Source organism: Tamandua tetradactyla, chromosome 18 (genome assembly GCF_023851605.1).
Source record: "Tamandua tetradactyla isolate mTamTet1 chromosome 18, mTamTet1.pri, whole genome shotgun sequence".
In the NCBI taxonomy this organism is placed as follows: Eukaryota; Metazoa; Chordata; class Mammalia; order Pilosa; family Myrmecophagidae; genus Tamandua; species Tamandua tetradactyla.
In genome coordinates, this window is record NC_135344.1 from 60,466,698 (window position 1) to 60,491,515 (window position 24,818).

General features: G+C 39.8%; 1 pseudogene; it reads right to left on the bottom strand.

Annotated features, from left to right (window-relative positions):
- Positions 1–9,500: 9,500 nt before the first annotated feature.
- Positions 9,501–22,017, bottom strand: LOC143662434 (small kinetochore-associated protein pseudogene; annotated as a pseudogene).
- Positions 22,018–24,818: the final 2,801 nt, after the last annotated feature.

Consider the following 24,818-nt stretch of genomic DNA (forward strand, 5'->3'; position numbering starts at 1 on the left):
GTTTTTTTTTAAAAAGCTCCAATCACAAGGATACAACTGGTTTCCACTCCAGTGACACTCTAGTCTCCTGATGAGCTTGATAGGTGCTCTTCTCTCCTGATTTTATTTGGCAGAGCTGTTGGTCCCATGTTTACAATCGTGTTTGAAGTGCTTTGCTTTGGCAGATGGCTGATCTTATCCACTTTGTGTTGATTCTTGTTAACTGTCGGTTTTGATTGATATTGACTGTAGATTTGTGTTTCCCCCAGGTGTTGTGGCAGACACACAGGGAGCTCAACTACACTCAGTGCCCCTGAACTGCAGAAATAGTCACGGCGCTGGAGTTGTCTTGTGCATTGACAAAGTTTAGTCAAATTCATTGTAGTACTAATGCATAACACAAAGGCATCCCATGGGCTGAAGACATGCTCCACTCCTAATCTATGTTTTGAACTGCAGTTCCCCTCCCCAGCCAACCCCCCAGCCCCTATCTAGAAGACTAACCAAGCCCCTTGAAAAAGCAGAGAATAGAGCCTGAGGAGACTGAGATATGAAATTGGTTACATTTTAATGGGAATCTGGAATGAGGGAAAGGTCTGGAGCACAAAGCTCTGCCCTAGAAGAGAAGGCCTTGGGCTGGGGAGGGGATGGGGGCACCAGGGTAACTAGAGGCCAGCTGGAACACAGCCAAAGACAGAAACTTGCCTGTTGAAAATGGTAGGAAGTAGATGTGGGGATATGAAATTAAAACTGCCTTTTACTAAATGGCTCCAGGGCTGATTCTGTCTGGCAGGTGCTTAATTAATGGTGCTACTTGTTCTGGAAAGAGTGGAGAAATAAAATTCATTTGGAAGAAAATACCCGCTAAGAATAGAAGTCCATACAGCTTCACCTCCATATATTCTTGCTGCCCTAATGAGGGAATCAGAGCTGGGTTAGCCTTCACAGAGTGGTGGAAATTTATTCTATCACAGGGCAATCTATAATGTAGCTGTCTGCAGTAGCAGGATAGACAGATCATAGCTCTTAGACAACAGCTGAAGATACATACAAGAAAGAATGGTTTTATTTAGATTCTGACTTAAAAAGGAAAACACAAACAAGTCTTCTCAGGTTTGAGCCTGACGTCTATCAGTAAAAGAATACTGAAGCCTGCCCATCAGTGTACTCAATGTTTCTTTGAAGAAGTGGCAGAGGAGGAGAAGAAATCGCAGAAGAAATTTCTCCTTGTCATTAAATCCAGAGGCTTGTTGGGTGTTTACCCCAGGTAGCCAGGTGAAATCACTAATCGGAATGTGCCCAGGAGCAATGAATTGGCTTTAGGAACTTGCCTGGTCAGCTCCTGTTGCCTGAAGTCGAAAACTCTCCAGGGGCAACTTTCACCACTGGCATCTTTCTCAGTCCAGAGAGAATCCTCTGCATCTCCTCTCCAGTGTCTCCATTTTGTACCACGGAGCCAAAGCCAATATAGGCTCCTGGTTGCTTCTACACTGGCCTCATGGAGCAGGCACATGTTCTCTGTGTGTATACACTCATGTGATTGGTGCCCACCGAGACTGGCAGCGGCAACAGGAGCACCCCCCAATCAGGATGAGGCAAAGGCAAGGTAGAGGTAGAGCTGCCGCCGTGGCAGGGCACCGAGAGCCCATGACTCTGTGACTCATGTTGCCACACCCATTTTCCTCTGATCATTTTAAAGAAATGTAAAAGGAAGGAGGAAAACACTCCAAGCATAGCCCTTGGCATTTTATCCCATATGTAGAAGTTCCACCTGCATTTATTTATTGAAGAGTGATGCGTGGTTTAATCAACTGTAGTCTCTCAGCACAAGCCTGTCCTTCCATGCGTTGCGGGATCCCTGTTGGCTCTGCCATTATGGGTGTAGAGAGAGAATGGAGGGACTAGTGGAGATGAACGGGCTTGCCCTTTCCTATATTGCTTATCATTTTTGTCATTTTCAGCCCAGCAATGATTCTTCACCTTCCTAGCAAAGGTTGATCCCATTTGCAAGAAGTTCCAGTTTCCAGTTTTCCCATACTGGTGCCCACTCAGAGATACCAACATAAAAGCTGGGCTCCTGCTCCTCTTCTGGATTATCTCCTTTAAAATAATCAGTATGATTTCTGTTTTCTTTACTGGTACAGTGGCTTTTTGAAAAATTCAATCCACTGACATTTATTGAGATCAGATTTGGGTTAGGCTCTGTGCTAAATGCTGTGATTACAAGGACAAATAAAATGTAGTCTCTATCTTCAAGGAAATCAGTGTGGAATAACAGCTGAGATCTGTACAGAATTCTAGTTTTCAAATAATTCCTTTAAACAAAATTTCACTTAACCCTTACATCAGAGGTAGAAAGTAGTGTTGTTTTCACTTACAGATGCGGGAAATGCAGCTAGATACTAAGTAACACAAAGTCACACAACTAGTAAATAGCAGAAATCCTTGCTCTGACTACCTTTCCCAGACTCTTAAAGCAATCAGTGGTAAGGCTCATTGGAATCCGATGATTATTACTTTTAAGAATCATCTTTTAAATATTCTTCTCACTTTAAAATATTCTTCATTGTGTGAAGTGAAAGACAATTTGAGACACTAGTCTACCGTGTGTCAGAAGAAGAGGGAAAGAGAAAGAAGACCATTTCAAAGTGACCGAAAGATAGTCTTGATGTTTAAATTTTTCTTTACCTTTCATTTTTTAGTTTTGGGCCTTAGGCAACTCAGGTTCAGGGATCAAAGACCACCAGAATCTGCACCTCTGGTTCTCTCCTTGGATTGGAAACTAAAGAGAAGGTACAGAATTCTGCCCTCATTAACTCCGGAGAGGTAGGAAAGAGTGAAAGGGGGATTAGGGATACAGAGCAAGCACCAAGTAGACCTTCTGTTTCCTCTCTCTCTCCCACTGCCCCCAGCAGACAGTGGCTGCAGAAACTGGATGTCCTGATTCTTCAAGACCTCAGATTTAAAACATCTGCTTATAACACCTCTTATATACATCTTCAGATGAGGTTATGCATAGAGTTATATTTAACAAGTGCACAGGTTGAAACTATTGATTTATTAAATATAAACAAAATATATCACACTTTTTATAACTCTGCTTTAGCACTTCTGCTGCCTGCTCCTTTCCCTTCCCTTAATTTAACACCAAGTTCAATTTGATGGAGGTGTTAATAGTGGAGCCTTTATTGGTAGTAGAGTTGCTCTTTCAAACCATTCAAAAAACACCTCTAAGTGGGTGGTAGATAATATTCTGAGGTATTAATTCAGATTTATTTTTCTACAGGCTTTCTTGTACCCATTAGCCTTCTCCCACCACTGGGGACATAGGAATAGGATTCCACATGTGCTACCCTCAGGTGAGAACTGACAAAGAAATTCTTGGTTTCGAGTTTGTGCATCATCAGATGCACAGCAAAGAGAAGAGCCTTGAAAGCCAAGATTTTCCATTGTAAGAGCTGGGGTTTTGAGAGAGAGAATGATTTTGAATTATAAAAAATTTGGCTTTGACTCAATAACCAATGACTTCAACATCCAGTGGTGTACCAGGGCTGGCCTGCACAGTTTATAGTAGCTGACTTTGGACATCTCTTCTAAGCCACATGTCAGGCATACCACTTTGGTAACCTGAAATCAGCCATGATGGAAGTGTTTATTCCACGAATATTGGTAAACTCTACAAACCAGGGTTTCTTTCTCTAGGGAGTCAGTATTCAAGCATTTACTTACATATCACTGCTTAATTCCAAAAGCAATTGATTCAAAAGAATGAATGATGATGTAAGAGCAGTTTCCTGCCCCATTTCGATAAAGGTCCCTTAGACTGAGGAAGGAGGGAGAATTAAGAGAAAAGAGCATAGGTGAACTGCTAGAGTTAAGGGAAAAGAGCATAGGTGAACTCTTTCTGGACTGAACCCAGGGGGTAGGAGGGTGGGAGCAATAAATCCCCCAGGTAAAGCTGGAGATATGAAGTAGAACTATAATGTCCCACTCCTCACATGAAACGCTGAGAAAATGGCAGCCACAGCAGACTGTATGATTAAAATGGGGAATTGCAGCAAGGCATGTCTAGGCGTGGAGAACTGGTATTCCTGCCACACCCATATACTGCCATGTTTCCTTTAATTTCCAGTGAAGCCAGGGAACATATAGGTGCTTCCTGTCTACTTGCAGGATAGGGGCAGAGATTAGTCACAGTCATGGAGTACAAAGGCCAGTGGGCTCACTGACGTTCTATCTCAAAAGCATGGTAAGTGCTGGCTGTCAAGTCCTGTGGGGATGGAGTGGGTCAGAAGTCAATATAGTTGCCATGGGTTGAATTGTGTCCCCCAAAAGACACATTCAAGTCAGGCCATGAATGTGATCCTATTTGGAAATAGGATCTTTGAAGATACTACTAGTTTGAGATAAGACCAAACTGGATTAGGGTGGGCCTTAGTCCAATATGACTGTCCTTAGAAGAGTGGGGAAATTTGGACACAGAGATACACACACAGAGAGAAGACAGCCATACAAAGACTGGCAGTGACTGAAGTGCTGCAGCTGTGAGCCAAGGGATGCCAAGGATTGCCAGCCACCAACAGGAGCCAAGAGAAGAGAGAGGAACAGGAGCCAAGAGAAGAGAGAGAGGAACAGGGAGCATGTCCCTGCCAACATCTTGATTCTGGACTTCAAGCCTCCAGAACTGTGAGAAGATAAATTTTTGTCATTAGTCATCCAGTTTGTTGTACTTCGTTATGGCAGTCCTAGTAAGCTAAGACAGGGGTAGATGCCAATGAGCAAGGGCCAGAATTCCTCTTCTACAAGACACTTTCCAGAAGAAGAGTGAAGAATAGATTCAAGAATTGACTGTTTTCCTCAGGAGGGACTGTGTTAACTATGAAGTGACAAATGACATTTCTCCTTGCAGGGCAGAAATGGAGCCCAAGAGATAAAATCAATTATAGGAAAATAAAGAAAGTTAAAATTTTTCCCAGTCAACTTCTAAAACTGTAAAATTAAATACCAAATCATTTGGTGACTGGTGAACATGCTTTCCTTGTTTTATTTTTTCTTTGGTTTGTTTATTAATAATGACAAAGTGGGAGACAATAATATCTGAGAGAAGAAATAGTTTCTTATATGATGGCTGGTACTTTTCACTCTAATATTTGTGTGGTAGTGAAGAATTGAAGGGCATTGGAAGGTAGAGTGATGTTATAATTTGCCATCTACTGCTATCAATTAACAAAGTCAACATTTATTTTTTTATCGATTCAATAATTAACTGTTTCAATAAGCCAACTGTTTAAACCAGTAATAGCAACTTACTTCCAAGAACATCATTTATCACATTAAATTAATGGTGTTCATTAAATGTTATTGATTTTTGTGGTTTTGTTTGTATTTTAGTACATGTGTTTCAACTTTACAATTTATGAGGGCATAAGAGCTTTATAACTAGTTGCACATTTTAAATAATATAATAAAAATAATTTAAGGCAACATTAAGTATCACTGAGAATGTTTTCTCTCTAAAAGTGGTCTGTAAATTTTTTAATTCTTTAAAAGGGTCCATGAATTACTCAGTTTTTGATGAACAGATGCCATTAGCATTCTTTTTTAGAAATTTGCTTTATCAGTCCTTTAGAAATTTGCACCACTTTCATTGCCTTGTAGTTTTTTCTCGTCTTCTGATTATTGAGTTCATTGAAATGCTACAGGGAGCATAGAAAACCTGGAAAGAAAATGCCCCAGAATCTGATCCTGCTGTAGATTTCCATAGTCCCCTGATGGACATAGATTCCTTCTGCTATGCCAGAAAAGAAGAGAAGAGAGGGAAGGATTGGAGATAGGGATGGAAAGTGGTGGTTGGGAAGTTGTGTGCTGAGAGATGGAAAAAGGGAAAGGGAAATAAGAGGAGAAAGAGTCAAAATTAAAATGGGAATAGAAGAAACAGAGGGAAATAAAAACAAACGAATCATAACAATGACAAAGACAGCCATGGAGGATACACTGAGAATTAAGTGGACTATGTGCGGAGTACTCTATGGAGAACGCTGTGCTAGTACATGACTAGATCCATGGAAGTAGAAAGAAAATAGAGAAAGAAGAAAAGTCTAGAGAGATGTGCAGGCATGGTGACAGGATCCACCCAATTTCTCTGCTTCCTAGGAATTACTTTGGAGACAGGGAGCTGTCCCATGGATCCAGAATTCCCACGGAGAAACAGGGAGTTTCAATGGGTGCTGGATCCACCACATCTGGGCCTGCGATACTTAGTTTTGTTAAATGTTCAGGAATTTTGTGAAGCAGTTATTAAACATGGCCATTTAAAGTTAAGCTGTATAAACTTACAATTAAATACATTACATTAAAAACATAGATAACCAATTCTCAAAAACTCATTACTTTCTAATTATTTTTCTATATTTTACTCTCTGTGCAATTGTCTGTTGTGTGGAAATACTATACAATGGAGTATTACTCCATATTCTTTCCCAATTCCATGTTCAACTGACTTCACATTGGTAGCTGGAAGTCAGACATGGTGGGAGAATTTACACAATGGAAATCAGCAAATGCTATAAATCAGGGCTTAAAAGATTGTTTTGATGGTCTAGATGTAAGAACATGATGGAGAAAATATTAATAGTGCAAATCAAACTTAGTAGTATTGTGTCTGTAGCTGTTATATTGTAAATAACACAAGAAATTGAGGAAATATCTTCTAGTGTTCAAAAACTACTGTACAATCAAAGAAACTGCTTACATCATTGATGAATAAGTAACATTCCAACATATTTCTTTGTTGCTTCACTTTTGTCTTACTCATTAAAGTAAATGAAAATGTCTACCAACATTCATGTCAGAATCACATTTCACAGAGGCTTCTCTGAAAGTATAGTTGGTCAGCTATAAGTCAAAACTTCATCTTCAACAAAAAGGACTTTAAAAGAGCAACAAGGTAATTATATAAATTATGTTCTACTTGTTAATTAACATAACCCTAGTAAATGTGTAAAAATAAAATAGGACAAAATCTCTGCTAAAATTTATCAAATATTTTTATTTCTAAAAGTAGGTTAACGAAAAAACAAAGAAAGCAAAGTGTGTCATAATCAGCCAACTAGAATGAAGCCAAAGCCCTGCCCCCAGAGACTTTAGCTCAGAAAGCAAAACTAATTGCCCTCACCTGAGCTCTAGAACTAAGCAAAAACAAAAGGCTACGTATGCGTTCCCAGTACTGCATGCTCATGCAGCGGTATAAAGGGAGTAAAGCTTATTCCCAATTAAACACCACAAAAATTACTCAATCTCTTAAGTGCTGTGCTCTTGCTGACAGAACTAGCTATAATTCAGCTTCGAAAACCTGAGGGCAAACTCCATTAGATTTCAAAGTCTGAGAGTCATTCATCTTTGAGGCTTTCGAAAGCAGCAGTCTCAACTTTTCCAAGGGCCTTCGCAGCAGCTCTGTTCTCTTCAAATGCTGGGATGAGGGTTACAAAATTGGGGACCATTTTATTCAGCCCCACCCTCCTCAAGCTTATGGATGGCACCCAAGTTCTCTGCCATCTCCAGGGCACATGCTCAATCCCTTCAGAAGAACAATGGTGTGGCAGCCAGGCTACTCCTAATCATTGGAGAATGTGCTGCACCCTCTCTGAGGTCTGGGGCACCAGAACTCTTCTTGAACATTGAGATGGAAGGTCCACCCTCTGCCTCCGGGGTAAACTCATCCCTTCCACACGCACTGGTGGATCCACCCTCCTGGCCCGAGATTTCTTGGCTTCAGACCTTAGCTTCCATAGTTCTGTCTCTGAGGTTATTCTTCCTTCTATCTGTCCATTTTCTGTCCCTTCCAGTCCAGACCAGCAATGGTTCCATTTATACAGGTGTCAAAAAAATGTGTTGACTTAGTATGTACTATACCGGGATCAAAGCCATCAGATAATAGTATCTCCCATAAATCCTTTCTGGATAACACCATCTCCAATTATTCTTTGTTCTGTAATGACTGACTGGTTCCATGTTTGGTTAAATCCTCACCTGGGGCACTATTCTCTGGGGTCTCACTTTCTGGAAGCCCAGAATTTTCAAGATCATTAATTTCTGGTTTCTTTGCACCCAAAAGTTCGGTCCTTAGCCTATCCCTTTCTTGTTGCATTTTACTATAAGCTGCAAGGAGAAACAAGGCTGCATCTTCCACATTTAGCTTGGAAATTTCCTCAGCTACATATTCCAGATCATCACATTCAAGTTCTCCCTTTTACCTAGAACCAGGATTTAATTTTGCAAATTCTCTGCCACCTTTAAACAAGGGTCACCTTCCTTCCAATACCTTCTTCTAAGGTTTTGACGAAAGTGTCATTAGAGTCCATATTTCTACCCACAGTCTCTTCAAACAATCTAGGTTTTCTCTAACAAGCTCCTCACAATTCTTCCAGAATCCTCCCCTTAACCATTTAAAAAGCTGTTTCAATATGTTTGGTATTTGAAATGCAGCAATACCCCACTCTGGTACCAAAATCTGTTTTAGTTTGCTAAAGTTGTTAGAATGCAACACACCAGAAATGGAGTTATTTAGTTAGTTACAAATTTATTTATTTGGGAAGGCATACGGCAATGTCTGCTGGGCTTCTCTCCCAGCTTCTGGGTTCAAATGGCTTTCCCCAGGGTGGTTCCTTTTTGGGTTTCCAAACACCCAGGCCTGAGCCAGCTCTGAGCTCCTCTCCATAGATGAAATTCACAGGCTTTTGATTTAAGTCTACAGCAACAGAACTGGGCACCATTACCTGGCCAAATTGACACCTGAATCTATTACACTGGTGAAAATGTAAAATGCTGCAGCTACTCAGGAAAACAGTTTGGGAATTTTTTTATACAACTAAATATGCAACCACCTTTGAATTCAGTGATTGCACTCTTGGGAATTTATTCTTGATAAATGAACATTTTAAGTTCACATAGAGCATTGTTCATGACTGTTCATACCAGCTTTATTCTGAATGACCCCAAACCAGAAATAGCCTAGAGGTCTTTCAACAGGTGAGTGGTTAAAAAACTGTGGTACTCCATACCATGGAATACTAATCAATAATAAAAAGGAGTGAAATACTGACACACTCAACAATTTGTATGAATCTCTAGGGAACTCTGCCGAATGAAAAAAGCTTTATATATAACAATGTTACATACTATGTGACTCCATTTATATAACTTTTTTTATAAGCCTAATATTTCAAAATGCTCCAAGTTTTATGGTTTTCATATATAACATTTTTTAAAAAACTTTTTTAATTGTATAATATAACATATACACAAAGCAAAGAAATTAAAAAGCAGTAGTTTTCAAAGCACTCTTCAACAAATAGTTACAGGACAGATCCCAGAGTTTGTCATGGGTTACCATACCATCATCTCAGATTTTTCCTTCTAGCTGCTCCAGAACATGGGCTAGGAAGAATAAATACTTCTTTTATCATCACAATTGACTTTTTTCTTTTTTTTTGTGAAAAATAACATATATACAAAAACACAATAAGTTTCAAAACACAGCAGAACAATTCGCAGTAGAACAGATTTCAGAGTTTGGTATGGGTTCCAATTCCACAGTTCTAGGTTTTGACTTTTGGCTGCGCTAAGATACTGGAGACTAAAAGAAATATCAATTTAATGATTCAGCAATTATATTTGTTTGTTTATAACATTTTTGAAATGACAAAATTTTAGGAATGGAAAACAGATTAGTTGTTGTGTTGCCAAGAACTAGGGATAGGGTGGGAAGAGAGGTGGGTGTGATTATAACAGGGCAACATGAGAGGTCCTTGTAATGATGAGACTGTTTGGTATACTGACTGTGGTGGTAGATTTGAGCAGACCTACATATGGGATAAAATTGTATAGAACTAAATACACACACATACAAATGTGTATAAGTAAAACCCTAGCATATTTGGATAAAATGGATGGGTGGCATCAATATCAATATTCTGGTTGTGATAATTGTACTGCAGTTTTGTAATATGTTATGTTAGAGAAAACCGAGTGAAATATTTATGGGATCTTTCTGTAGTATTTTTCATAATTGCATGCGAATCTATAAATCAATAAAATTTCCATAAAGAAAAACATTAATCATAATGGCAACATTTTCTTTAAAAGGCATCAATCTAGGGAAACCCCAGGTCAAGCTCTCAGTTCCATTTTGGAATGCTACTTGTTTTTCTCAGAACTTCATGTTACATCTATTCAGATGCATTTTTTTATGGATATATTTATTTTAAAATAGCACTTTTTAAAAACTGCAAGTGACTTAGATCAAAAGCTCTAAGGTGTCTTGCTTCAGGTAGGTGTGATTACCATCAACCCACTTACTAAGCCAAACCATTTCAATGACTTCAAGTCCATAAATTGATGGTGAGGTACAGAAGTCGAACCGGATGGGACAGAAATGTGTTTCAAATTAGAAAGGGACAGGATGGCTCCTGAATGGTGTCCCCTGGGGAGCACCTGTGCTCCAATGTACAATTAAGATTTCCTTCCCTCAAATCTACATGTGATCTTTAAGATCTTCTAGCTGTGGCTGGTTTAGCTTATGATTCTAATGGTGTGCTGCATTGCTGTCTAGGAGGTTGATCCAAGCCTCCATGCCCCTCTTTGGTAGGCCTCCATTATTTATGTGTGAGGCTCTGGAGAGCTGACCAATCTGAAGATGGGAACACCTGCTGAACAGAGGAGTCTTCATTCCACCATAAAGCTGTCTTTAATCCTACTGCAGAAGTTGCTTTCATTAGGGAATGGTGAGTCTTATATTATAGCCAAGAACATGTCCTAAAAGGCTTCCTCTTGAGAGTCTATCCTCAAGAGGGAGCCCTGTGGCCACTTCCTTTTAAATCACATTTTCTAATAGCTGCTCCATTTCCTCAAGGACTACTGTAAAATCATCTATTTGACTGTTTGATATGGTTTGCTGTTCAGAAACCAGGTCCGTTCTTAATCTTTCATTTTCAACTTTACTTTTAGGCCTCTAACTCCTCCATCTGCTTTTTGGCTTTCATTAAAAAGCTACAGCTCATCTTGCAGTTTCTAACAGCAATATTGAGTCTGTATGATCTGTAGGGGATTCTTGTTGTAATGCCAGGGTTTCCCTGCCTAAAACTGGGTTGATGCCCTTGCTCTCCAAAATTGCTAAACAGTTGTCCTGAAATTTCTCCAGAATTCCATTTACCTTCAGGGTGATATCCTTCAGCTTTTCCTGAGTTTCAGTCAACTTTATGTGCAATTGCTTGATGACAGCCTCTAAGAGCTGGTTTTTATCCTTGAGTTCTTCTTCTGATTTCTGCTTACCCAGTGGTTTGTAGCTTTTTCTAATGTTCTTCCTCATGGCAGCGTCTGCAGTATTGTCTGCTATTCTGTCATCTCAGTTTGATGATTTTCATAAAATTATTCTCTGAACTTCCTGAATGAATTTGGAAACATCTATTTCTTTTAACTTAACAGTTAACAGACTCTTAGAAATGGCTTGAATTTGTATTTCTGCAGGTAGGCGGACACTCACCACAGAGGGGTTTACAGACTGTCACAGTCTTCACCATGCTGGTCATTGTAACGAGGTGACATGGATGGATCCTGGAGGAGCAAGGTTAATGTGACACCAGCTAGGACAGCAAGCAGAGAACCCATGGAGTGTGTAAACCGACCTGCCCTGGCTCTAGGGAGGGAATGCGAAAGAGAAAATGTTTCATTTCCAGTCCACCTCATTCTCCCTTCAACCAGCACTTTTATTGGCATATTTTTCTCTAAAACAGATTTTTTTTTAATTTGCCAAAAAAAAAAAAAAATTACAACTCTATAATCCAGTGAGTAGACTTTATTTTGCATGTTGAATTAATCTGTTGTTAACCTGGCCTTGAGCCTCATTTTCCTTTAAAGCCCTCTCGCTCCTAAAGTCTCCTATGAGAAGGTTTTCTTTTTAAGAAATCTTGAAAATATCTAATAGAGAATCCTCACAGCATTAAAAAGAGTCTGACTTTAGATCTACCAATACAGAATTCTTACGTCTTGGGAACATAAACCTTTTTAGAAGATAGGGAAGGGAACTAAAATGTCTTCCTCTTTCTCTTCTTTTTCTCTTCCCTCTTTCCCCTTCCCTTTTCCTTCTCATTCCTACTATATGCCAGATACTATGGATATTACTTTGCTTTGTTTCATGTTCATAACAAACCTATAAGGAAGATGTTATTTTTGCTATTTTACACACACACAACTGAAAAACAGCAATACCTTCACATAAAGAAATAATCTGATGGAAAAGTTCTGGTAATGGATGGTGATGATGGTAGCACAACAGTGTGAACTTAACAGTACTCAATTATTATTTGTAGTTAAAAGAGGAAATTTTAGGTTGTATATATGTTACTAGAATAAAAAAACAGGACTGTACAGCACAAATAGCAAACCCTAATGTAAATCAAGTTCTATAGTTAATAATACAATTACAATAGTATTCTTTTATCAATTGTAACAAATATACCACAATAATGCAAAGTGTTAATAAAATAGGGACCAAAAAATTGGTCCTGCAATCAGGACCATTCCAGCCAATCCTAAAGAACACTGAGGTCAATATATAAGATCCCACAAGGGTTCCATGCACTAGAGTAACTTTCCAGAAACCTAGAACATCCAGATAGGTCCCTGGTCCAGATAAGTCCTGAAACCTAGCCCAGCCTCTCCAGAACATCAGATAGTTCTATCTCCCTACTCCACATTAGTGACAGACCCTCCCAACAGCAAAAATTTAGAATTTCCAGAGCCCAAACAACCCCAGTGAGAGGTATGGAAAGATCAAAGGTGATGGTGGAATTATACGTAGAAGATAGGACTCAACAAATGAATATGAATGCTGAATCATTAAACTGATATCTCTTTTAGTCTCCGGTATTTTAGAGCAGCTGAAAGTAAAAACCTAAAATTGTGAAATTGTAACTTACGTCAAAGTCTGAAATATGTTCTACAACTAATTGTGGTGCTGTGCTTTGAAATTTATAGACGTTATTTTTCAAAAAAAAAAGAAGGAAAAAAGTCGATTGTGATGATTAAAGAAAAGTATTTAGGCCCCCTAGCCTCCTATATTCTGGAGCAGCTAGAAGGAAAAACCTGAGAGGATCATATGGTAGCCCATGACAAACTCTGGGATCTGTTCTGTAACCACCTGTTGAAGAGTGCTTTGAAAGCTTTTGCTTTTTTATTTCTTTGCTTTGTATATATGTTATACTATACAATAAAAAAGTTAAAAAAATAGTAAATACAGCAATAACATCTGAAAGTGGAAATTCACACTGAAGAGCTGCTATTACCCAGAAGATAAGGAATAAGGATGATCATGAAGTATCCTTTCAAACCAGCACACCTTCTTAACCACAAGGGGGAAGAGAAAAATGAGACAAAATAAGTTTCAGTGGCTGAGAGATTTCAAATAGTATCAAGCGGTTATCCTGGAGGTCATTCTTATGCATTATATAGATATCCCTTTTTAGTTTATAGGGTATTGGAGTAGCTAGAGGAAAGTACCTAAAACTGTTGAACTGTATTCCAGTAGCCTTGATTCTTGAAGATTGTCTAACTATATAATTTTTAGTCTGACTGTGTGATTGTGAAAACCTTGTGTCTCTTGCACCCTTTATCCAGGGCATAGACAGATGAGTAAAACAATAAGGACAAAAATAAATAATGGAGGGGATAATGGGTGTAAAATAGATTGAGTGGATTGCAATACTAGTTGTCAGTGAGGGAGGGGTACAGGGTATGGAATGTATGGGTTTTTTCTTTTGTCTTTTTGTTTTTCTGGAGTGATGCAGATGTTCTAAAAACAGAACAATCATGGTGAAGAATACACAACTATGTGATCATATTGTGAGCCAATGATTGTATACTTTGGATGGACTGTATGGTGTGTGAAGATATTTCAGAAATATTTTTTAAAAAGAGATAGGCAAAGGCAAGATACGTATTGCCTTATGCCATGGAAAGAATCAAATAACTTATCCAAGAGATGAGTAACCAATAAAAGAAGGGATATGGGGGCGGGCCGCGGTGGCTCAGCGGGCAAAGTGCTTGCCTGCTATGCCGGAGGACCTCGGTTCGATTCCCGGCCCCAGCCCATGTAACAAAAACGGAGAAACAGAATACAATAAAACAAGAAAATGTTTAAAAATGTTTCCCTTCCTTCCTTCCTTCCTTCTCTCTGTCTTTCCTTTAAAAAAAAAAAAAAAAAAAAAGAAGGGATATGCTGGAGAATGACTTGACCTGACCTGTTTTAAAAAGGATTATTCTCATTGATGCTTGAAGACAATGGGATAATAAGAGGCAAAGGTGAGAAAAGAAGAGATTATTGCAGTTGCCCTGGTGAAAGATGATGGTTTAAAATGGTTGCAGTGGAGATGGTTACTTTGAAGGAAGCACATCAATAGAATTTGTTGGGGGGGGGGGGCGGGGGATGCTGTATAAAAGGGGTAAGGGAAAATGAAGAGTCAAAGATAACTCCAAACAGTAATAAGAAGAAAACTTAAATATAGACATTGATGATAAGGCACATTCCAGTTAAAGACAAATTAAAATGTAATTTATTAAAAGAATGCTTTTTAGCCCAGACGTAATATGACAATTCCTTTTTCTATCCCCTCGATAAACAGAACATCAGAAAAAGGAATATCTATTTCTAGATAGATAGTAGGTGACTTCAATTTAGACCAGTAAGTGGTATTTCTCAATCTTGTAAAATTATATAATAAACAAGTGGTAATTGCTAAAGCATGCTGTAATAAAAATATGTGAACCTATTATTTGGTTTATTGAAAAAATATCTAACTGTAAAAAATCAAGTAAGCAGTAATCAATAATAAATATTCTTTACATTTTTGTAAAAAATAAAAGATAACTCCAAAGTTTTTGGTTTAGCAACTGACTGAATGGAGTAAGAGCAGATTTGGAGTAGATAGTTTCAGACTAGTTGAGATTGAGATGCCTATCAGACTTCTAAATAGAGATGTTAGAATACTGAATATCTGAGTTTCAAGTCCAGGGCTGAGGCCAAGGACATAAAATTTGGAAATCCTCAACCTCTAGTTCCTATTTAAAGCACTATGCCTGGATGTCATCATAAACATTTGTTGATAGAAAAGAGATGTCTGGGAAGCTTGAGTTAGTTTAGGAATGTATAAAAACATACACAGAGGCAATCTGTATTAGGAGGATTACCTATAGTTTGGGCTTCTTAGAATGACGGGATACAGGGTTTATAGGGCATGTTGGTATTAATCCTGAGAGTCTCTCGGAAGGGTGTTAATCAGTTGTTTATTACAACCTCATTAGGCCTGCCTCTCAAGAAATTTGTATTAGTAAGTATGGAATGTTCGAGAGGAAGATGATCTGCATGGACAAACTGAGTTTTATGAAACCTTTCAATCCTCAAATGGGCACTGTTGAGGCCAGGGAAGAGATAGTCTCAGCAGGAGCATAAGCAATCCTGTAAACCCTGCACTGAGTGGTATCAAGGCTGGGAGATTGGTGGGGATACCAGGAGCCATCCTTGCTCCTCTCCAGCTTATACCCATCCAAGTTCTCAAAGGCCTGTACCTCACACAGTCCTGTACTTCAGCAGGTTCAGAAACACAGTGCCCATCTGTCTTTCCTAAACACACCACCAAATTTTACCAGCCATTTTCTTGAGGCCCCCCAACTGGGGACGTGGGGTGGTTTGAGAAACATGTAGTTATTTTAGTTTTGTGGAGTTAAAGGCAGAGATGCCATAGCCAATCTCTTGTGAGGTGCCATTAGAAGCACCAGTGTAAATAGTGTGGAACAAATATACATGAAAGTTATGATCAGAAGTGTTCTAGTTTGCTAGCTGCCAGAATGCAACACACCAGAGACAGATTGGCTTTTAATAAAAGGGGATTTATTTTGTTAGTTCTTCAGAGGAAAGGCAGCTAACTTTCCACTGAGGCTCTTTCTTACGTGGAAGGCACAGGATGATCTCTGCTGGTCTTCTTTCCAGGCCCCTGGGTTCCAACAACTTTCCCTAGGGTGACTTCTTTCTGCATCTCCAAAGGCCTGGGCTGAGCTGCAAGTGCTGAGATGAGGAATGCCAAGCTGCTTAGACTGTGCTACGTTGAGCTCTCTCATTTAAGCACCAGCCAATTAAGTCAAACGTCCTTCATTGCAGCAGGCACGCCTCCTAGCTGACTGCAGATGTAATTAGCAACAGATGAGGTTCACCTACCATTGGCTCATGTCCACAGCAACAGGACTAGGTGCCTTTACCTGGCCAAGTTGACAACTGAATCTAACTACCACATATCCACCCCTTGTCAACTTGGCCACTACTCACATCACCTTAAACAGGTGCAAAATATTCTCTTTGGCTGTGGACCTGTGAATCTCAAAACAAGTCCGGTGCCAATATGCAAAGGAGGATATTCACAGGATACAGATTTTCATTTCCATAGGGAGAAATTGGAAGAAACACAGATGTAAAACCTGCAGGGCAAGCACCATGGGATTTCAAAGTCTGAAAGTCATTTATCCTTCGGCTTTAGAAAGTGGCAGTCCCACCCCTTCCAAGGGCCTATGCAGTGGCCCGCCTCTTTCCAAATCAACCTCGGGGAACATTGAGGAGACCACCTCTCGGCTCCACTCTCTCCAGGCATCAGGACCACCTCTGGGCTCTCTGTCATTTCTGGGGCACATGCTCAACCCCTTCACGTGGTGGCAGCCAGGCTCTCCCAGTCCCCCAAGGAGCATGCTACGCCTTTTCCGAGGCCCGAGGCTGCACAACTTCCACTGCAATGAGAGGGGAGACTCATCCTCGCCCTTCAGGGTAAACTTACCCTCTCCCTGTATATGGGTGGGTCCACTCTCCTAGCCAAGGTTTCTTGGCTTCAGACCCCAGCTTCCATGGTTCTCACTCTGCAAATTCCAATTTTTTCCCTTTTGTCTCCTCCTTTGTCAGGATTGGCAGTTGTCCCATTTACACCAACAGTCTCTTCAAGCACTCCAGGACTTCTTCATCAATCTGTTCACGGTTCCTCCAAAGTCTTCCCCTTAGCCATCCAAAACACCGTTCCAACAGACCTGGTATTTGCAAACTGCAGCAGCACCCCACTCTCCGGTACCAACTCTGTTCTAGTTTGCTAGCTGCCGGAATGCAACACACTGGAGATGGTTTGGCTTTTAATAAAAGGGGATTTATTTTGTTAGTTCTTCAGAGGAAAGGCAGCTAACTTTCTACTGAGGTTCTTTCTTACGTGGAAAGGCACAGGATGGTCTCTGCTGGCCTTCTCTCCAGGCCCCTGGGTTCCAACAACTTTCCCCGGGGTGACTTCTTTCTGCATCTCCTAAGGCCTGGGCTGAGCTACAAGTGCTGAGATGAGGAGCACCAAGCTGCTTAGGCTGTGCTACGTTTGGTCTCTCATTTAAGCACCAGCCAATTAAGTCAAACGTCCTTCATTGCAGCAGGCACGCCTCCTAGCCGACTGCAGATGTAAATCAGCAACAGATGAGGTTCACGTACCATTGGCTCATGCCCGTAGCAACAAAACTAGGTACGCTCACCAGGCCAAGTTGACAACTGAATCTAACTACCACAAGAAGGAAGTCAAAGCAGAGAAGATTTTAGGTCCCAGTGGTGAGAACAGGTAACTGCACCAGCCTTTTGTCTAGTTCCTGGCAAGAAACTGGGGCAAACACCAGACCTGTCTTTCACAAGGAGTTTGAGAATCTCAATCCAAGCAACCTTCTAACTACCCTGTTAGTATTTCCCAAAGACTTAACTTATGCTCAGAGTTCCGATAGCTCCCTGAATTTTCAAAAATTTAATTTCCACCAGCAAAACGTTGTCCACTAACTTCTCAGGCATGACTGATATGTACTTTGTCTACAGGTCATAGAATCTCAATCTAGAAAGGCTTTCAAGGAGCTGATCGACAGCAGTACATGCCTTCAGGTCTAAGCCATCTGAGAACACTCATGGCTTTTTGTCAGCCTGTTTTTTGAGGTGCTGGGAGAGCCCTAGACTTTCCAGGGACTTAACTTTGGCACTAGATTATTATTCTTGTTAGAAAACACCCTAGCCTAATTCTCTCAAGCTAAAATCTAAGCCAAATTCCTCTAATTTTATGGACATGAAGAAACACTGAACAAATTATGTCATAAATCTATTTAACACATACAAAGAGAGCCCTCAGTAAGCGAAATTCTTACTGTAAGGAATCAGTTGAAAATGAGAAAGATGGACATGATCATGGTATGTTCTAAGGAAAAGTAGGCAGGAGCTGCATAGGACCCACCTGACAGCAGCTGACCATCATTGTCAGCATTTTCTGGGATTGGACCTAGTTGTGGAGGGCACCTACTCCCTGTCCTTACCCAGGATGCCCAGTTACTGAGATACAGGCTCATGCTAGCTAAAATACAGGGAGCAACATAGTTACGTGTAACAGATCTGCCTGACCAGTGATGCATAAACCAGTTTTATTTTTATTCCAAAGAACTCACAAAAAGACATCTCATGGAAATGCTGAATTATAAAACATCTTAGATGTCTTCTCATTTGTGGACCCCTCTTTCCATTTCCACTCCCAATTCTGGGGAAAGGAGAAAAGGGGGAAGCTTAAGGTTGACAGATAAAGGAGTCTCAGTCCCTTCAAGTAACTTCAGCCCAGTATAGTGACTTAATAACTCTAATCTAGTTTTAAAATATCTTTTCCTTGTCCTGTTTAAAGCTCCCTCCCCACCTCCTCCCTTACCCCCAGATGGAGCTCACGTGAAGAAAAGTGTTCTGCTCCATGGGACTGGGGAAGTGTAGTGTCGTGGTTAGGTTCAGGTGTCAACTTGGCCAGGTGAAGGTGCTCAGTTCTGTAGCTGTGGACATGAGCCAATGGTACATGAACCTCATCTCTTGCTCATTACATCTGCAGTCGGCTAGGAGGCGTGCCTGCTGCAATGAATGATGTTTGATTTAATTGGCTGGTGCTTAAATGAGAGAGCTCAACGTAGCACAGCCCAAGCAGCTCAGCATACCTCATCTCAGCACTTGCAACTCAGCCCAGGCCTTTGGAGATGCAGAAAGAAATCACCCTGGAGAATGTTGTTGGAACCCAGAGACTTGGAGAGAAGGCCAGCAGAGATCACCCTGTGCCTTCCCACGTAAGAAAGAACCTCAGTTGAAAGTTAGCTATCTTTCCTCTGAAGAACTAATGAAATACATCCTCTTTTATTAAAAGCCAATCCATCTCTGGTGTGTTGTATTCTGGCAGCTAGCAAACTAGAACATATAGGTAGGAGCAGGGTCACAAATACACCATTGCCTGCCAGTGTCAGATCCCTCTTCTACAGATTGCTATCTAGTCCACCCCTTGGAGAGTTGTTTCTAAAGATGATCCAGTTGGTTTTCTAGAGGCATAGAAGAGTAAGCAGGTATAGACCCTCATAGCCACCAGCTCCCTTAAAGCTCCCTAGCCTTTGGTAGGAAGTGGGAGGAGGGAGTGTTAGTAACTGATAGCCCTCAGCTGAGACCTTCTCTAAGTATTGCCCTCAGCCTAAGAGATTGATCTAGCCCTACATCACAACCCTTCCATAGGGTATCTGTATCCCATGACTGTTTGAGAGTGGGAAAATGAGTGGGTGGAAAGAGAAGGGCCAGCTCCCTTGCCTCAGAGCTGGACAACTCTGAAGGTCATCCCAGCTCCAGAGCTCTTAATGAATTGGCCAAGGCCTTTGTTGTAACTGTATTGTGCCCCACCCATTGTTGATCCCAAAGCCATCTCCAATAAACTTCCTGCACGTTAATTTTGTCTCAGAGTCTGTTTCCTGGGACACCTGACCTGAAACAGGTTGTTTATTATTTTACAATTATGAATAGTTCACTTACATGTCTCCTTGACCAAATGTGCAGGAGTTTCTCCAACTTAAAAATGGATTATCTGAATAATATAATAGGTGCATATTCAACTTTACAATATCAAATTTTATATATGCATAGACACACTATAGCAAAAGAGGAACAAAGAAAGTCTTCTGGAATTGGATTAATACAAAGTTTTCATGTACCACCTCCCGTATTTTTTTTTCTTTTGTTTTTTTAACTTTTTATTGTGTAGTATAACATATACACGAAGCAAAGAAATAAGCAATAGTTTTCAAATAGTTTTAAAGTTTTCAAAGCACTCTTCAACAAGTGGTTACTGAATAGATCCCAGAGTTTGTCATGGGCTACCATATGATTGTCTCATATTTTTCCTTCTAGCTACTCCAGAATATGGGAGGCTAGAGTGCCTAAATACTTTTTTATCATCACAACTTTTTTCCTTCTTTTTTTTGTGAAAAATAATATATATACAAAACTATATATTTCCAAGACAGCACCACATTTAGTTGTAGAACTAATTTCAGACTTTGACATGGGTTATAATTTCACAATTTTGGTTTTTTACTTCTAAATGCTATAAAATACTGGAGACTAAAAGAGGTATCAATTTAATGATTCAGCATTCATGTTCATTTGATACGTTTTGAATTACACTTCTTTTCCCCCTTTTGGTCAGGATGTAATTGCTGATCCCTAGGTGCCAGGTCTGGTTTCATCCCTTGGAGTCATCTTCCACGTCGCCAGGGAGACTTTCATCCCTAGATGTCATGTCCCACATAAGGGGAAGGACAATGATGTCACTCGCTGAGTTGGACTTACAGAGACTGAGGCCACATCTGAGCAACAACAGAGGTCCTCCAGAAGTAACTTTTAGGCATGCCTATAGGTACCCTAAGCTTCTCTGCTACCTACATAAGCTTCACAAGAATAAGCCTCATGATCGAGGGCATGGCCTATTGATTTGGATATCCCTAAAGTTTGACACTATCAGGGCATTCCCTAATGGTAAGGTTTAATAGCTCCATATTCTTCCTCCCCTCCCTCAGGGGACTTTGCCAATACTTTTTGATTACCTGGTTAATATATTCTAGGATGTTTCCAGGCATTACAATAATCTAATCAGGATTAAAGGACCTCTTTCTTATTGTGCTTCCTGTGTTTCAATTTTTCAAATGAGCTATACAGAGAGTTGAATTAGATTATGCACTACAGAAATTTACAGTTCCAGATCAAATAAACCTTTCTTCCATTGGTCTCAAAAGAGTATGCGTGTGTGGTAGTTAGATTCAGGTGTCAACATGGCCAGGTGAAGATACCTAGTACTATTGCTGTGGACATGAGCCAATGGCATGTGGACCTCAACTGTTGCAGATTATATCTGCAGTGGTTAGGAGGCGTGCCTGCTGCAATGAATGATGTTTGATTTAATTGGCTGTTGTTTAAATGAGAGTGCTCAATGTAGCACAGCCAAAGCAGCTCAGCCCAGGCCTTAGGAGAATGTAGAAAGAAATCACCCTGGGGAAAGCTGTTGGAACCCAGAGACCTGGAGAGAAGGCCAGCAGAGATCACCCTGTGCCTTCCCATGTAAGAAAGAACCCCAGTTCAAAGTCAGCTGCCTTTCCTCTGAAGAACTAACAAAATAAATCCTCTTTTATTAAAAGCCAATCCATCTCCAGTGTGTTGCATTCTGGCAGCTAGCAAACTAGAACAGTGTGGTTCTAAAATATAGACACTGTCTTCCTTACCCCTATTTTCTGAATTACTTTAACCCCAACCTGTTTGGCTTCATTCTTATCTCTAAATATATATATTTACATATATAAAACAGCCTCTCAAAATCCAGAAATAATAATCACCACTCGGGACTTAATGTGTCTCTCTAAAATCTTACGATCTAGGCTCCTATTTTCTTAGAAGGATTTCCTAAAGGTGGCCATACTATAGTTGTTTTTTTGTTCCAGGCTTATTTTGTCTCGCCAAATGTCCCACATGTTCATTCACATCGTTGCATGCCTCACGACATTGTTCCTTTTCGTAGCAGCACTACCTCAGTTCATAAGTATACACCATTGTTCACCGATCTACTTTTCTGTCAGTGCATCCGTCATCTACCTGTATTCATCCGGCATCATGTAGAAGGCCCAAAGTCCACAATCCATCAACATTCTTAATTTTAGATAATTTCATTGATGCCAAGAGATAGAAAACCAATAAACCCCTCCTCGCCCAATAGGAAATCTAAACCTCCTCTTAACTCTTGTCACTCACCCCATTATTTACCTCTGCTGTTGCTGTGGTAGGTCTGGTTTCTTTTTGAACACAGCTCATAGTATGCAATAGCAGTTTCCCCCCTGTACCCTGGCCTTAAACACTCTTTATACAAGAATCATCTTTGAAGTAATTCTTACGAGGACTCATTCATATTTCTAGAATGACTCAGTGGGACATGTAAGTCTATGCAACCCCTTTCAATCTTCATCTTCAATATGGTAATATTACTTCTAGACCCACTAGAGAATCACCTTTGCTCCTATTTATTCCCTTACATTGGAATTCCACCTCATTATCTAATGGTTCATGCATCTCTAGTTTCTATGTATCTCTAAGTCCCATATATTCTGTGTTATAAGCCTCTGATTATACCTTTATGCTGGTCATAAAAGTGGACTCATACAATACCTATTCTTTTGTGTCTGGCCAATTTTGCTCAGCATTATGTCCTCAAGGCTCATGCATCTTGTCATGTGCTTCAGGACGTCATTTTGTCTTACTGCTGTATAATATTCCATCAACATTTTGTTGATCCACTCATCTGTTGATGGACATTTGGTTTGTTTCCATCTTTTGGCAATTATGAATAATGCTGCTGTGAACATTGGTGTGCAAATGTCTGTTTGTGTCGTTGGTTTCAGCTCTTCTGGGTATATACCAAGTAGAGCAATTGCTGGGTCATAGGGTAAGTCGATATTTAGTTTCCTAAAGAACTGCCAAACAGTCTTCAATAGTGGTTGCACCATTATACATTCCCACCAGAAGTGACATAAGTGTCCCAGTTTCTCCACATCCTCTCCAACATTTACAGTTTCCTGTTTGTTTAATAGCTGCCATTCTTATAGTTGTGAGGTGGTATCTCATTGTAGTCTTGATCTGAATTCCCCTTATAGCCAGTGAAAATGAGTATCTCTTCATGTGCTTTTTTGAGCCATCTGGATTTGCTCTTCAGAAAAATGCCTATTCATATCTTCAGCCCATTTTATAATTGGATTTTTTGTTCTTTTGTTGTTGAGCTGTGTGATTTCTTTGTGTATACAGGAAATCAAACCTTTGTCTAATATGTGATTTCCAAATATTTTCTCCCATTGAGTTGGCTGCCTTTTCACCTTTTTGACAAAGTCTTTGAGTTGCAGAAGAATTTGATTTTCAGAAGTTCCCATTTATCTATTTTTTCTTTTGTTACTTGTGTGCTTTGGATGTAAAGTTTCGGAAGCTACCTCCGGTTACTAGGCCTTGAAGATGTTTCTCCACATTTTCTTCTAGAAGCTTTATGGTGTTAGTTCTTATATTTAGGTGCTTGATCCATTTTGAGTTAATTTTTGTGTAGGGTGTAAGATAAGGGGTCCTTTCATTCTCTTGGCTATTGATATCCAGTTCTTCCATGCCCAATTATTGAAAAGACTATTTTATCCCAGTTCAGAGGATTTGGGGGCCTTGTCAAAAGTCAGTTGATCATAGATTTGGTGGTCTATTTCTGCATTCTCAATTCAATTCCATTGGTCAATGGTTCTGTCTTTGTGCCAGTACCATGATGTTTTGACCACTGTGGATTTATAATAGGTTTTAAAGTCAGGGAGTGTCAATCCTCCCACTTTGTTCTTCTTTTGTAGGATGCTTTTAGCTATTTGGGATTTCTTTCCCTTCCAGATGAATTTGATAGACAGCTTATCTATATAAGAATAATATATAGATTATATATTATTCTTAATAATATATTAAGAGAACTGACATCTTAGCTATATTTGGCCTTCCTATCGATGAGCAGGGAAAGTCTTTCCACCTGTTTAGATCTCCTTTTATTGCTTTTAGCAATGTTATATAGTTTTCTGTGTACAAGTCCTTTACGTCCCTAGTTAAGTTCACTCCTAAGTATTTGATTCTTTTAGTTGCTATTTTGAATGGAATTTTTCCTTAACTGACTCCTCAGCTTAGCCACTGCTTGTGTATAGGAATGTTACTGATTTTTGCACATTAATTTTATAACTGCCACCTTGCTGAATTTATTAGCTCAAGTAACTTTGCTGTAGATTTCTCAGGATCCTCCAAGTATAGCATCATATCATTTGCAAATAATGAGTTTTACTTCTTCCTTTCCAATATGGATGGCTTTTATTTCTTTGTCTCACCTGATTGCTCTAGCTAGAACATCTAGCACAATGTTGAATAATAGCCGTGACAGTGGACATCCTTGTCTTGTACTTGATCTTAGGGGGAAGGCTTTCAGTCTCTCTCCATTGATTATGATGCTGACTATCAGTTTTTCATATATATACCCTTTATCATATCAAGGTAGTTACCTTTGAGTCCTATCGTTTGGAGTGTTTTTATCAGAAAAGGATGCTGAATTTTGTCAAGTGCTTTTTCAGCATCAATTGAGATGATCATGTGATTTTCTCTTTTGATTTGTTAATGTGTTGCATTAGATTAATTGATTTTCATGTGTTGAACCATCCTTGCATTCCTAGTATAAACCCCACTTGGTCATGGTGTATAATTCTTTTAATGTGCTGTTGGATTTGGTTTGCTAATATTTTGTTAAGAATTTTTGCATCTATGTTCATTAGGGAGATTGGCTTGTAGTTTTCCTACCTTATAGAATCTTTACCGGGTTTGGTATTAAGATGATATTAGCTTCATAAAATGAGTTAGGTAGAGT